This window comes from Suncus etruscus, chromosome 12 (assembly GCF_024139225.1).
Source record: "Suncus etruscus isolate mSunEtr1 chromosome 12, mSunEtr1.pri.cur, whole genome shotgun sequence".
NCBI lineage: Eukaryota > Metazoa > Chordata > Mammalia > Eulipotyphla > Soricidae > Suncus > Suncus etruscus.
In genome coordinates this window covers 47,075,827-47,088,935 of record NC_064859.1, presented here as the reverse complement: position 1 = coordinate 47,088,935, position 13,109 = coordinate 47,075,827, and the positions used below count along the sequence as shown (strand labels likewise).

General features: G+C 41.6%; 1 protein-coding gene across 3 annotated transcripts in view; it reads right to left on the bottom strand.

Moving 5' to 3' along the window:
- CTNNA2 (catenin alpha 2) overlaps positions 1–13,109 on the bottom strand; it is a 1,246,345-nt gene that overhangs the window by 787,046 nt on the left and 446,190 nt on the right. The gene's annotated exons all lie outside the window — the stretch shown is intronic.

Here is a 13,109-nt window from a genome sequence, read left to right as displayed (position 1 = left end):
CAATGCACTATCCAAATAATTTTGCATTCCAAACATATTGCATTGGGAAAATAGATTTAAAAGCCAGTTTTAGATCTGAGAGAAAGAGTTAATAACCTAATCATCCTTTTTCAATGTTTGAGCAAGAACTACCAACTTAAAAATAAAGCAAAAAAAAAATCTGTATCTTCATGGAGGAAAGGTTTTATATGAGAAGCATGATTGCACAGATAAATTTGAAGATCAAAATTAATAGAGCTGAGGGAACTAAGCATATTTGAAAGCAAAGAATAGAAAAGGGGAGAAAAAACATTTCAAATAGAAAAAAGGCAAAAATAATTCACACAAAACTAATTATACAATAGTCACCAGATGTGGAATGCTAGGCATCTTTCTCTGAATAAAATGAGAACAACTCCTAATTTCCCAGTGAAATCATCATAGAGGTTATGGGTCACTTTAGTTCATATATACTTTTGAACAGTACTGTATTATAAGCCAAAAGTTATATTAGAGAGACAAACAAACTGATCTTTGAGAATTGGCCTTTGCTGCTCTACAGTAACAGAGAAAGAGGAAAACGAGGTCTAAAGATGAGTGGGGTACAAATGTTATGTTTAATCAATAATTAACCTTAATTTTATCATCAAATATTAAATATTTGATATTTCATCAAATTCCCTATTTGGGAGAAATTTTGGAATATGAGAATTTTTATAACTGATCTTTCTTTCTGATTTCAGTTTCTTCAGAATGATCCAGTATTTTCTCTGAGTTGCTAGATCAAATCCAACCATTGAACTAGTTTTTCTGGTCACCTAGTCAATTTAGAACATTTATAATCATTGAAAATCAAATTTAGAAAATCAAAGCACTAATGAAAAATACACATAGGTAGTTTCAAATGGAACCTCAATGATATTTACATTTTTTTATGCACAAAACTTCATCCAAACAAAATTTCAGGAATCCTTGTAGAGCTCACAGCTGTCACACTGTATCCTCACTGATCACTCACTGTCATCATTTACTCTTATCCCAGTCACTTCAATCAGAAGTAGCGTTCATTACTGCCCACATTAAAGGTCTTTCTTGTTTATCATATAACACTGTTCCTTGAAAATTAATTGCCACAAAGTAAATTATTACATACTTATATAATGAAATGTTATGCGGTTAAGGATTAAGGCTAGAGAACATTTTGGAAATGTTGACCATCACAGTATATTAAGTAAAGAAATAGACAACAATATGCCACTTACAATGAGTTGGCTTTTAAAAACCAAGATATTAAATATATAAGTGTGCATATAAGTCTATGATTCATGTGACTATATTCTGGAGAGACATACATGAAATCATTAACAGGCTCTATTTAGAGAATGAAATGCATGATTTTATTTTATTTTCCAATTTCTTCCTTTTTCAAATGTTTATCTTTTGCTATTTATAAAAGCAAGCTTAAAAGTCCCAATGTTTTCAAAGCTCCCTAGGTGCTGTTATACACGTTCCACATATTCCTATATTATTGAAGGAGGCATTTTTGGAGTCTTGGGGTACATTTGGTCCCATAAATGAATAGGGAATCACCTTCCAGACCTCAACCCTTCACAAATCTGATTTATCTGGACTCTTTATATAGTAAACTGTAGTCTGAGGCCAAGGCTCTGACTAGGGCCATTCAATGGTTTGCAATATCTGCATAAGTTTCCACATTCATATTTTCCATTACACTTGAAAATAAAAAGCTGGTTATCTCAGGAAGTCACTATTTTTTAATAGGTTGAGGTCCTAGTAAGTGGGTAAATGGGTAAATTGATTGTACTACATATGATTCCTTGAGCCACATTTGTTGTGATTTTTGAGCACAGAGCCAGGAACAAATCCGGAGCACCACCCATAGATCTCTCTCTCCAGATTCACAATAAAATAAAAATATTGAAATTAAACATTTTAAATAAATATATTATTCTGACATTAAACATAAAAAAGTAAAAAATGTTCTGGGCAATTTTACACATCTGAGATTTAATTGTTACTTAGATCACCTGTTTCTCTACTATCACTGATAGAGTAGACATTTATACTTGAATTATGGGATTGAAAATTTGTAACTTTACATTCTTATTTTTAAAAATCTAAAGTAACATAGAGGGCCGAAGTGGTAGCACAGCGGCAGAGCATTTGCTTTGCACATGGCTGACCCAGGATGAACATGGATCCCTGATATTCCATATGGTCCCCTGGGCCAGGAGCAACTTCTGAGTGCAGAACCAGAAGTAACCCTTGAAAGTCGACAATGTGGGTCCAAAAAAAAACAAAACCAAAATAAAATCAAATCAAATAAATTAAAATAAAATATCCATATCTGTAAAATGGAACGCCATCCCATAGCACCACAACACACAGAGTCCTGGGCACAGCTTTGTATGCCTCAATACATATTGCCACCAAGACTGAACATGTATTCAAAAAAATAAAAAGGGATTTTTAGTGAAATCAAAACCACATGAATATTTGATAGCAGAGTGGCTGAAAAACTACAAAAATAAATTAACAATGTTTAATATTTTTTCTTTTTTTCAGAAGACATTTTCATCACTAGTGACAATATGCATCAAAAATATATATGGAACTGCAAAAGTTTTTGGGCTGCTCACTTTTGGTCCAGATTATCATCTCAAGAATTATTCCAGAGTTGGGGCCATAGTGATACTACAGCATGCAGGGTGTGCAGGGCGTTTCCCTGAGCACCTCCAGGAGTAATTCCCAAGTACAGAGTCAGAGAAAGCCTGGGAGTATTGCCAGGTGTACCCCTGACCCTCTATCCTGAAAAAAAAAAAAGTCCAGGGTTATTCTGTGTTTTCATTTCATGCAATATTGCAGGCTGTTTCCAAAATCTACATCGTATATTTTTCTTTCCAATAATCACCAGTGACCTTCTATTTCATTAAAGTAAAACTGAAGTTTCTCTGTGTGATGCATGGTGCTGCACAGACAGACTAGGTTGGTTTCCAGGCATCATCTACTCAGAAAATCTGCATAAGTGCCTCTAGGTGCTTTACACTCCAGGCTTCCTCTCCATCAGACTTGCTGCTCAATCTTTACTCCAGTGCTCTTTGTTTCCCCAAAAATCTTCAAGCACATATTTTCAGTGAATATTTTCCTGGTCATTCTTAATTACAGATGTATAGCAGAATCCACAACTCCTAAGGTTTGATATATCCTCATTTCCTTATTATCCTAATTACATCTTAATTTTATGAGATAATTCCTAGCCAAATTATTTGTTTTTGTTTTCACAATTATTGAGTCCATTTATGGGATAAAAATAATTTATCTTTTTAGTCCCCTTTGGTGTTCCCAGATATCTAGAACATGGTCAACAAAATTCATAGTTGGAGCATGCATATTTTTTCTTTTCTTATACATATACTGGTGCCACTGCCTTTCAAACTCAAATGGACATGGGTTGATGAATCATTGTGGTGTGAAATTTGCTGAAAAAGAGTAGTCTCTGTTGAAGTAAGTTAGCAGGTGAGAGGAAGCAGACTAGTTTGTGGGACACAAAGTTAGTCTAATGAAGATGCACTCAAGTGAAGAGCATGTCTAACCTGTATGGTATGGATGATGTATGGTATGGAAAAAGCCATCTCATCTAACAGCCACTGAAAAGATTGAAGGAATGTTTTGGTCCTCAAGCCAAGCACCCCTTTTCAAACAAGCCTCATGGAATGTTCCCCCATCCAAGTCCAACTACCCTCGCCTTCCCCATTGCAGAGTACTTGAGCCCAACATTTTAAGATTTAAATTAAAACTTTTTCTGCTCCATTTGGGTCCTGAGCATCTGTGTGAATAGTTCAATTTCTGGATCCCGGTCCTGAAATTTTCCACTGTGAAGTCTGATTGGCAGCAGTGGCCTCTGGGCTAGTGAACTAGAATGACTTCAGAAGGAGGTAAGCCTATGAATGGGGTGTAGGAGAGAGAATGAGAAAGATAGTGTATCTGCCACCACAAATACACAGGATTCAAAGGAGACACATTCACTGTAGAACCCATGTTTGGGAGTAAGAGAGGAGAGTCTGGGCTCCATGGACATCTACCCACATAGTAGGGAGCCTAAGTGATCCTGAGATTGAGGGTCAAGATCACTCAGGTGACCATCTTATGTATGGACAGAGGAAGAATGCAGGCACATTGTGTCTTTGTGTCTGTGTGTGAGTGTGGGAAATAGAGAAATTTGTATTCTATTTATAGAGAGCTTTGGGTGGCACAAGAACCCGGAAATGGTTAGCCCTGTGCCATTTCCCTCTCTTACACTATGACTTTCTAAGGATTTTGTCAGGAGTGGTAGAACTCAAGTAGCCATCTCAGGAGAAATAGGCTGAGCCAGACTTGTTCAGAGAGTTGTTATGCCCACTTCTGCCATGAAATGCCTACTTCAGAGCTGAGTTTGAAGTCACTAACTGCCACAGTCACCCACCCTGAAGCCCAGTCAGCTGTCTTCAGGGATCCTCAGAGCAGGAAACACCCTGGATTTCAGCCTAGTAAGAACTTGAGTTGATCTGGAAGTTCTCTCATTGAGGAAGTTCATTCAAACTCTGGACAGAATCTCTTGGTGCGGCCTCTGTCTGAATTTTACTTTCAAGTGAAATTTATTTGAATTTCATATCCTGCCTTCATAGATGAGGAATGTGTATGTGTGTGTGTGTGTGTGTGTGTGTGTGTGTGTGTGTGTGTGTGTGTGTGTGTGTGTGTGTGTGCTGGTATGAGATGGGTGGAAAAGAGCTATCAAAGACAATTTCTGAGAGCTGACCAAGGGTGCTAAAAATATAGACATGTTCTGTAGAAGGAGAAACCAGGGGAAAAGTTGTCTTGACCATGATATGCACACACTGAGAAGCCTCTTTGAGGCACAGCTCTATTTGAGGTCCAAGTGAGCTTAGATGGTTGCAGACAAGATTATCTCTCTTGGCATTCACCTGATGCCTGAAGTTTAGTGTGTTCATAGTGTCACTCCAAGTTCAAGTAAACATGACCTGAAGCTCCAGAACTGTGGAAAATTTCATAAGAGTCTGACCAATGCATTCTCTGACACCTTGTGTTACATACTGCTAATATTCCTGTAGCTGATAGAAACTCAGGAAACTCTGGAGCATTTGACAGGCCCTTCTCCTTGGAAGAAGACTTCTGAGGTGGCAGTGTGTCTGAGTTACAGTACTGTGCAACAAGTCATGTGAGTTTTGGGCACTTCTGAAGATAAAATGCCTAGGTGTGTCCTCCCATGTCTGTCAGGGAGTCATGAAGTTCTACACTAAGCCCCACAGTGAGACTAAAGACTAAAGCAGTCGGTGGCACAAAACTTTGGGTGCCAAACACAAGTGCCAAGTCCTTGGGTCCAAGGCCAGTCACTGTTAGTAAAATGGTGGAGGAGTGGGGAAAAAAATACAAGCCTATGTGCATATGAGAAATGTCCGATGAGTCTGCAGGATAGAGGACAGAGGTATCCAGGCTCTCAGTGCAGACAACATAGACCCCTCTCAAAGTATAAATGTGTACTAAACCCTGGTAAACAATAACTGAGCTTGGGGTGAAGGATCCCATTGAGTTGGGGACTGAGCTCAGTGCTCAAAGCCCTGTTTTCAGGCAAAAAGGGCCTTCAGTAGTGAGCGCTAGGACTGAGGAATGTCCTGAGGAGTATAAAATGACATGAGACCCTTCCCCCTGTACATTCCTCACTCTCATCCCCCTTTTTCTCTGTCTCCACAGCATCTCCTTTGCTGCTCCCAGACATAACCCTGACCATGGTGTCTAGCTCATTTTTCAGGGTCTTGCCCCTCTTCATTCCCCAGCCTGTCCAGCAGCCTCCTTGGGAACAGTCTGTTGTCCCCAGGTGACGTTGCTCATCGATAGTGGCAGCCATCTGGTGCTGTCGCCTTTCCCCAAGTTGCCTTTTCCCAAGTTGCCGCTGGTGGCAGAAGCTGCAGGCCATGGTCCCTGTAACCCTGAGCCTGTCAAGGTCATTATCCAGGCTGACCCTGAAGTGAAGCTTTTGGCATCAACCCAGAAACAACTTGTAATTCTAACAAAGGCTGTACCAAATGTGGGTGCTGCAGGGCCTTTACCTGGTGGTGCCTGCTTTCTCAATTGAGTCCTTTGGAGCCTCTGGCTCATGGGGCTTTTCAGGAGGGTACATGGATGAACCCCCAGGAACGGTCTTTGGGACATCTGGAGTAAGGAACACACACACAGGAGTTATCCTTTAGTTTATAATGGCCTTAAGAGCTGTGTCCACACTGGCCAGTATGTTGAGATCAGCCTCACTATTTACTTGTCCTTACAAATGTCATCAGAATGGTCATAGACTTAGTACCCCATATTAACCCAGCTATGTCCTAATCACCTCAATGGCAGCCAGGCCCATCCTCTGGAACTGAGGAACAGTTCTCCATTTCTATGGCAATATCATCGCACAGAGGTGCAATGGTCGGAGGCCCATCTCTGTCTTGAGCTGGGGAGAAGGGGGAAGGGTCTATCACAGCACCTTTCCCAGTGAGGGTAGACAGTAGCAGGACAAGTAATGTGAATTGTGGAAGAAAGAGTCCAATGTGGATGGGTGAACAAGATTGTCAGAGGCCAATTGCACAGAATTGGAAGCAGGCATGGTTAGGGGCAGTCACTGGCCTGGCTGTGGTGTTCCAGCATGGTCCTGCTCTCGCTGGCCTGCTTGAAGCTCACCATGACATTGGAGGAAGGCCTGGAAAGAGCCTGAGAGAGTGGCAGTGCACAAGCAACTATGAGCACAGGATCTACTATGAAATGGCGGCAAAGTAAGTCTGGCATTGGGCTCCAGTTAGGGGTAGTTGCAGGTCTGGGACCATTGGGGCCACTATTCAGGAATCTCTGTGGTGGCCAGAGCACAGTGGTCCTACAGCCCAAACAGGCCCTTCCATGCAGAAGCGTCTTCCTTCATGGAGCTGGGTCCTTCTCTGTTCCCACCCTGGGATCCCAACATGGCAGTTCCTGGTCCAGTTAAACAATCCAAGGCAGGTGTGGTCACTGATTGGGGGAGAATGAGGCCCGAATGTTCCCCTTCTCTAACTTTTGTAGCTGCGTTATGAGCACCCCAAGCCTCTATTTCTTTGAACTCTGTCTGCACTTGGGCTGTGAGAGAGCAGGCTCGGCCTGTCTCAGAGGGGCCTGTTTCCCCACACTCCAGGTTCATGGAATTTGAGGCAGAGGAGGAGATGCAGGCACAGAAGCTACATTGTAAGAATGGGGACCAGGGCCCCTGCCACTCCAAAGCATGAATCTCATGGGGCTCCAGACCCTGCTGTGGGTCAGCAGCTAGGTAGGACTTTATGCACAAGAAAAGGCCACAGGTCATGATGAAACCTCTGTGGGACTTTCCCTTTTCAGGAGCCTTTGGTCTTCAGACCCTCCTCAATCCTGGAACTCAGCTGCTTCTATTCTCCTAGTTCCTCCTGAACCTCACCCCTGTCAGTCTCTCACAGAGTCCCATGAGAAGAGTGTAGGAGCCCTGCAGACCCTGTATCCCCTCCTTACACTGAGTGTGTCCTCATGGGGTTCAGGGGTCCTGACAAAGCCCTCAGGGGCCATGTCCCCAATTCTGTCCTCAGTGTTGGGCCATGTTTTTCTGAAGGAATCTGGGTCCTCACCCCCTCCCTCCTTCCTTCCTCTCAGCCTGTGTGAGAATGCTGGTGAGGAATGCTGGTATTCAGGTCCTGGTAGCTCACCCCAAAACACAAAATTTCAGCAGCTCCCCAGGTCCCAGACCTCTTCTGAGAACCCCCTGAGCTTGTGAAGGACATGGACATTATGGAAGAGCTCCTGAAGACCCCCACACAGGAGGAGGCAGGAAAGTTGCAGGAGAGGGAGGCCAAGCCCTGGTCTGACCCTGATTTCCTGAACTACTTGGATGAACTGTGCTTCCAGGAGGACTTTGCCATCAAGGTGTGTGTGTGTGTGTGTGTGTGTGTGTGTGTGTGTGTGTGTGTGTGTGTGTGTGTGTGTGTAGTGTGTGTGTATGTGTGTGTGTTTGTGTGTGTGAAACTACTCATACACTTATATGTGCATACTTGGGATAATTTTCCTGCTCCTTTAGCTTTTAGCTCCTTCACCCCACTCACTTCTGCCCAGGTGGAGGCCATCATCACCCCCAGTTTCCTGGCTCACCAGCTCTCCCCAGTACCCCAGTTTAATTTCTCAGCACTAGCAGAGGAGCTAGAAGAGGTGGCAGGACTGAGCCCCTCGCATATGAGGGCCAAAGGGCCTTGATGATGAGACAGGAAGGGATACCACTGAGTTTAATAGGGAAACTGGGGTTCAGGGAAAGTGAAGACAAGGGAGTTAGTGCAGACGGTTCCAAGCATGCAGAAAGTGGATAGTCAGTGGTGAGGAGTAGTCCTGTGCCCCTGTTTATGTAAAGGCAATGGGTATCACTCTGAGGTCTCAGGGAGATGACGTGGTCATGGGGGTGAAGGGACAGACACGGGATTGAAGGGCAGCAGAGCCAGGAAACTGTCTGTTCTCAGAGGTTTCAGGGTCACTCCATTCCTCCTCCACATGTCCTGCACTGCACCCCATCTTTCATCCTCCTTCCCCCCCAGCCTGTGGAAAAGTGGATGCAGGGCCCCAAGAATAATGGGGCCAAGAAAACTAGTCCCCCTACACCATGTGACCCCCAAGGAAATTAGTCCACCTGAGAGTGTAGCTGCCTCCAGAGCCCCAACACACACACACTCAAGCCTACAGATCTGGCTCCAGCACTGCCGCCTGTATATCAGATAATGACTGTGGAATCCCAGAAAACCTGGCCTAGCAAAGACCCTTGTGTTGGCCCCTAAAGCCTCTGCCCCAGACCCAAGCCCCTGTTCCAATCCTGCTCTCCCCACCGTGGACAACAGGGCCCCTCATATGCTGGGACAGGCCCTCCTAACAGGGGGATGTCTGGGTCTTTAGAGCAGTCCAATGAGGAGAAGTTGTCGAGCCTGGCTGTCCTCCAGGCTTCTCACTACAGCCTGCTGCCCTGGGGTTTGCCCATGAATCCTGCCGCTGCCTCTGAGCCTCGCTGCCCTAGGGGTCGGCAGGGGCTCCATTCTTGCCCTCCTAAGAGAAGGGGTCAAGAGTGTTTCCAACCTCACCCTCCTAATAGAAGGGCTTTCAGCTCCCTGGCCCTGCTGCTGCCCCATTAATAAAATGTCATGTTTTTATTGGTCTGGGGTCTGGCCCTGCTAAGACCCCTAGATCGGATGAGACCCCTGAAATGGAGGGGTATGACTTTGGAGCTGGGTGGCCCCATCCTCCCTCCAGAAAGATGGTTGCACCCTGTGGTGGTCCTGAGGAGAATTAAAATTCCTGGCAGTCCATAATACAGGGGTGAGCCACTCCCTCCTGAGCCTCACCCAGGGTCTAGCTGCTCCAAGAGCTTTGGGCTACTTCTCCTGAACCTCAGAGAGGGCTGATCTTTCATGTGTAGATGGCAGCATGTGTGTGTGTGGGGCATAAATAGTAAATAAAATTCAGTTCATTAGAAACACACTCAGGTTCTGTCTGCTCACTGTTTGTTCTCTTAGGTGGTCTGAGAAGAAAAGAGGTGAGAAGTTTCAGGGGTGTCAATTCAAAGTGTCAATGCATGATATTTTAAATTCAAATTCATCACAGATTTTTCTTTTTAGAAAGGCAATGTGATTTACAATATTGTTTTTTTTTTTTTTCCTGTTTTGGGGGCACATCTGGCAGTGCTCAGAATTTATTCCTGGCTCTGCTCTCAGAAATCGATCCTGGCAGGCTCGGAGTACCATATGAGATAATGGGGCTCAAACACAGGTCCATTCTGATTCGGCAGCATGCAAGATAAAAGCCCTACTGCTGTGTTATCACTCTGGCACTTACAATATCATTAATGATAGGGTTCCATGCATGCTTTCTATTAGAGCATCTCTCCTTGATACCTAATAACACAATTTCTCCACCATATTAACTTTAGAAATATAGACAAGTTTCAGATTCCATTTTCATTAGCCATTTGTTATTCCATTCTTTGTATCTTTGTATTCCACATAAGAGAGAACCAACTATACTTGTTCCTCTCTTCTACCTTCCTTCACTCAGCATATTCTCTAAATATTTCCAAATAGAAGCCAATTGAATGATGTTGTCTTTAGTCGAGTACTATCCCATGTATTTATATATATATATGTGTGTGTGTGTGTGTGTGTGTATGTTTAGATATTATGTAAAATCCAGTGTCCAAGTATAGATGACTAGATAAATAAATGTGAAATATATACATATATACACACACATAGTATGGAATACTAAAATGTCATGTTTGTTTCCTATCATCCATCACAGTACAAACATTTTAAAAATAAAAAGTTTCACCAGTATAAAAAGTGACATAAATTATTGGGGAAAGAGAACATTTTGTCTTTGTTATAGTTATTTATCTATTTCTCACATTCAACAAAACATTCCAACAAACACACCAATGACTGTAATTTGTGTGAGGAGATTCTCCAACCCCTTAGTTTCTATATAAAATAATATTCTGTTTGAAAATAGGTTTACAATATTCTTCTCACTTTGGTTTCTACCACATATTTGACACAACAAAGTTGGCTATAATGATCTCTCTCAAACTTTCCTAGCACTCTTTTCTACCACAGCTATCCATTGTTATAATTTCTGCCACGTGTACTGTAGTACTCAAATTTTATAAAGACACTGCAGATTATTTTTCAAGTGACCATTGTTTTTATATCTCCAAACTACACCCGCATAGTCACTAATGTGAATATACTTTTGTGGAAATATCCGATATACAACTACTATCATATTAAGTTTAATAGTCATGATCCAAGTTTCATGCAGGGTTTTCCTTAATACTCAGTATCCAGTGCTTCTCCACAATCTCTTCCTTGTATGGAGATGATTTGAGACATTTTGTACCCCTTATATGAATGTTATTTTAGAACATTTTTCCATACAAGTAAGCATTTGAGGTTGAATCTTTATTAGAAAGTGACTGAAAGGAGGCTAGAGTGAAAGCACAGTGGCAGGGAGTTTGCCTTGCTCATGGCTGACCCAAGACAGACCTAGTTCAATCTCCAGCATTCCACATGGTTCCCTGAGCCTCTCAGGAGTGATTTCAGAGTGCAGAGCCAGGAGTAACCCCTGAGTGCTGCTGAGTGTGGTCCAGAAGCAAACAAACAAACAAAAGGGATTGAGAGATGCCTGGAATTCATTATGTCCACTATGAAAAAGTTTAAACATTTATCTTAAGTCAATCTTATTTGTCATAATGATACTGTCTACCAAACTAAAATAAAAATCTCAAGGATAGAAAATTTGAGGATTAGAAAGATAATGCACATGTTAAAACATTAGCCTTGCACACAGCAACCCTGATTGGATCCCGAGAAGCCCATGGTTCTCTGGGCACCATCAGGAATGAACCCTTGATCAAAAGCTAGGAATAACCCCAGAATACAGCCAGATGTGGCCCAAATTAACAACAAACAAAACAAAACAAAATAATAATAACTTTATTTCCAGAATTTACAAAATTAAAAAAATTTGTCTAGGCACTATTGATTAGTTTGTTGCTGTTAGTACAACAAATTTTTTTCATTGAGGCACATTTAATTTTCATTTTAATAAAGTGCTACATCAAAATAAATATCAACTTATATTGTGGCGATAGAAATAAATACAAAGGGAGATAATGGTGCTGACTTTAGCTGTACCCAGTTCTACTCTGAAGCAGCCAAATAAGTGTGAAGTTCAAATAAATGTTATATAGTTCATATAAAAATCAATAGGACATGCTTTCCATCCAGATGATTCAAAGTAAATAAAATTTCCACACTTTGAAATTTAAGCACCATACCCACCTATGCACTTAATATCTTTGTCACCATAACAAAGTAGAAACCAAGATTTGATGAAAAGACAAAATATTCATCTATCACATATTTTGAATAGAAAAACAAGCACCTGAAGTCAATAATATCCAAAAATCTGTGTTTTGCTGATGTGTGTGAATTTACACTGAAAAATAAATTTCTGCTTGCATAGATTCCAAACAGAAAACTGAAAATCACATGCCACAGCTCAATCAACTCTTCTCTAATCTCATTTAATGATTTCCATCCATAGCAATATACTTATGATTCCTAATTTAAAAAAAATAGCGATCTTAACCATCGCTGTGATTTATATAGCTTATACTTCCTTCTTTGGCAATAGCTCTTTGTTGATAGAAATGGCACCCTGCCTTAATAAAACTAAATTCCACACATAAAGTAGTCTGTTGTTATTCTGTTACAACCAATGAAAAGAGTTCCATATTTCAGAAGCACTTTTTTTGGTTAACTCCGCTGTCCAAAAGACTGAGAGTGGGAGATACTGGCGATCAATATCTCTAATATTTCCCCCTGTGTTGTATGTGTAGCCCCTGAATCACAAGAAGTGCCGATCATCCAGTGTCCTATGGAAAAATCCTCACAAGCAGCTGGGTACTGTGTGAACCATCCTCACCTTAATCTTCATGTGCTGAATGTGAGCATCTCTTCCAATATCAAAGAAGCTAAAGGTGTATTGAAAGGAATATATACATATATAAATATATACATACACATACGCATATTCATCTTAGCTTATAGGCTACTTTAGTTATTAGTTTCTTAAATAAAAATTCACTGGAAAATGCGACAAGTTCAGCACTGTAAGAATCAATGCTGACTCCTGGCTTGACCAGTGATTAGTAGTACATTGATTTATACAAGTGAATTGCACTGGAAGGGAAAATCATGGCTTAGGGATGGTTGATCACTTTGTCTCCTCATTAGTTAGAACTCCCCAGGCTGTCCTCCCAAAATACAGTGTAATCTCTAGTACAGTCTCTGACATCAAAACATCCCTTGTCAGGATATACCTCCAATATGTAATGTCAAGGCTTCACTTGACCTAAGTTTTTTACTCTAATCTGAGTATGTTCAGACAGGCCTAGGTGTTGAGACAGGAGGAGCGCTACATGGTTGCAAGAAATATTGGGTATCAGTGTCACCTCAACTGAATGAGTATAGCAAATAAAAAAATAAAAA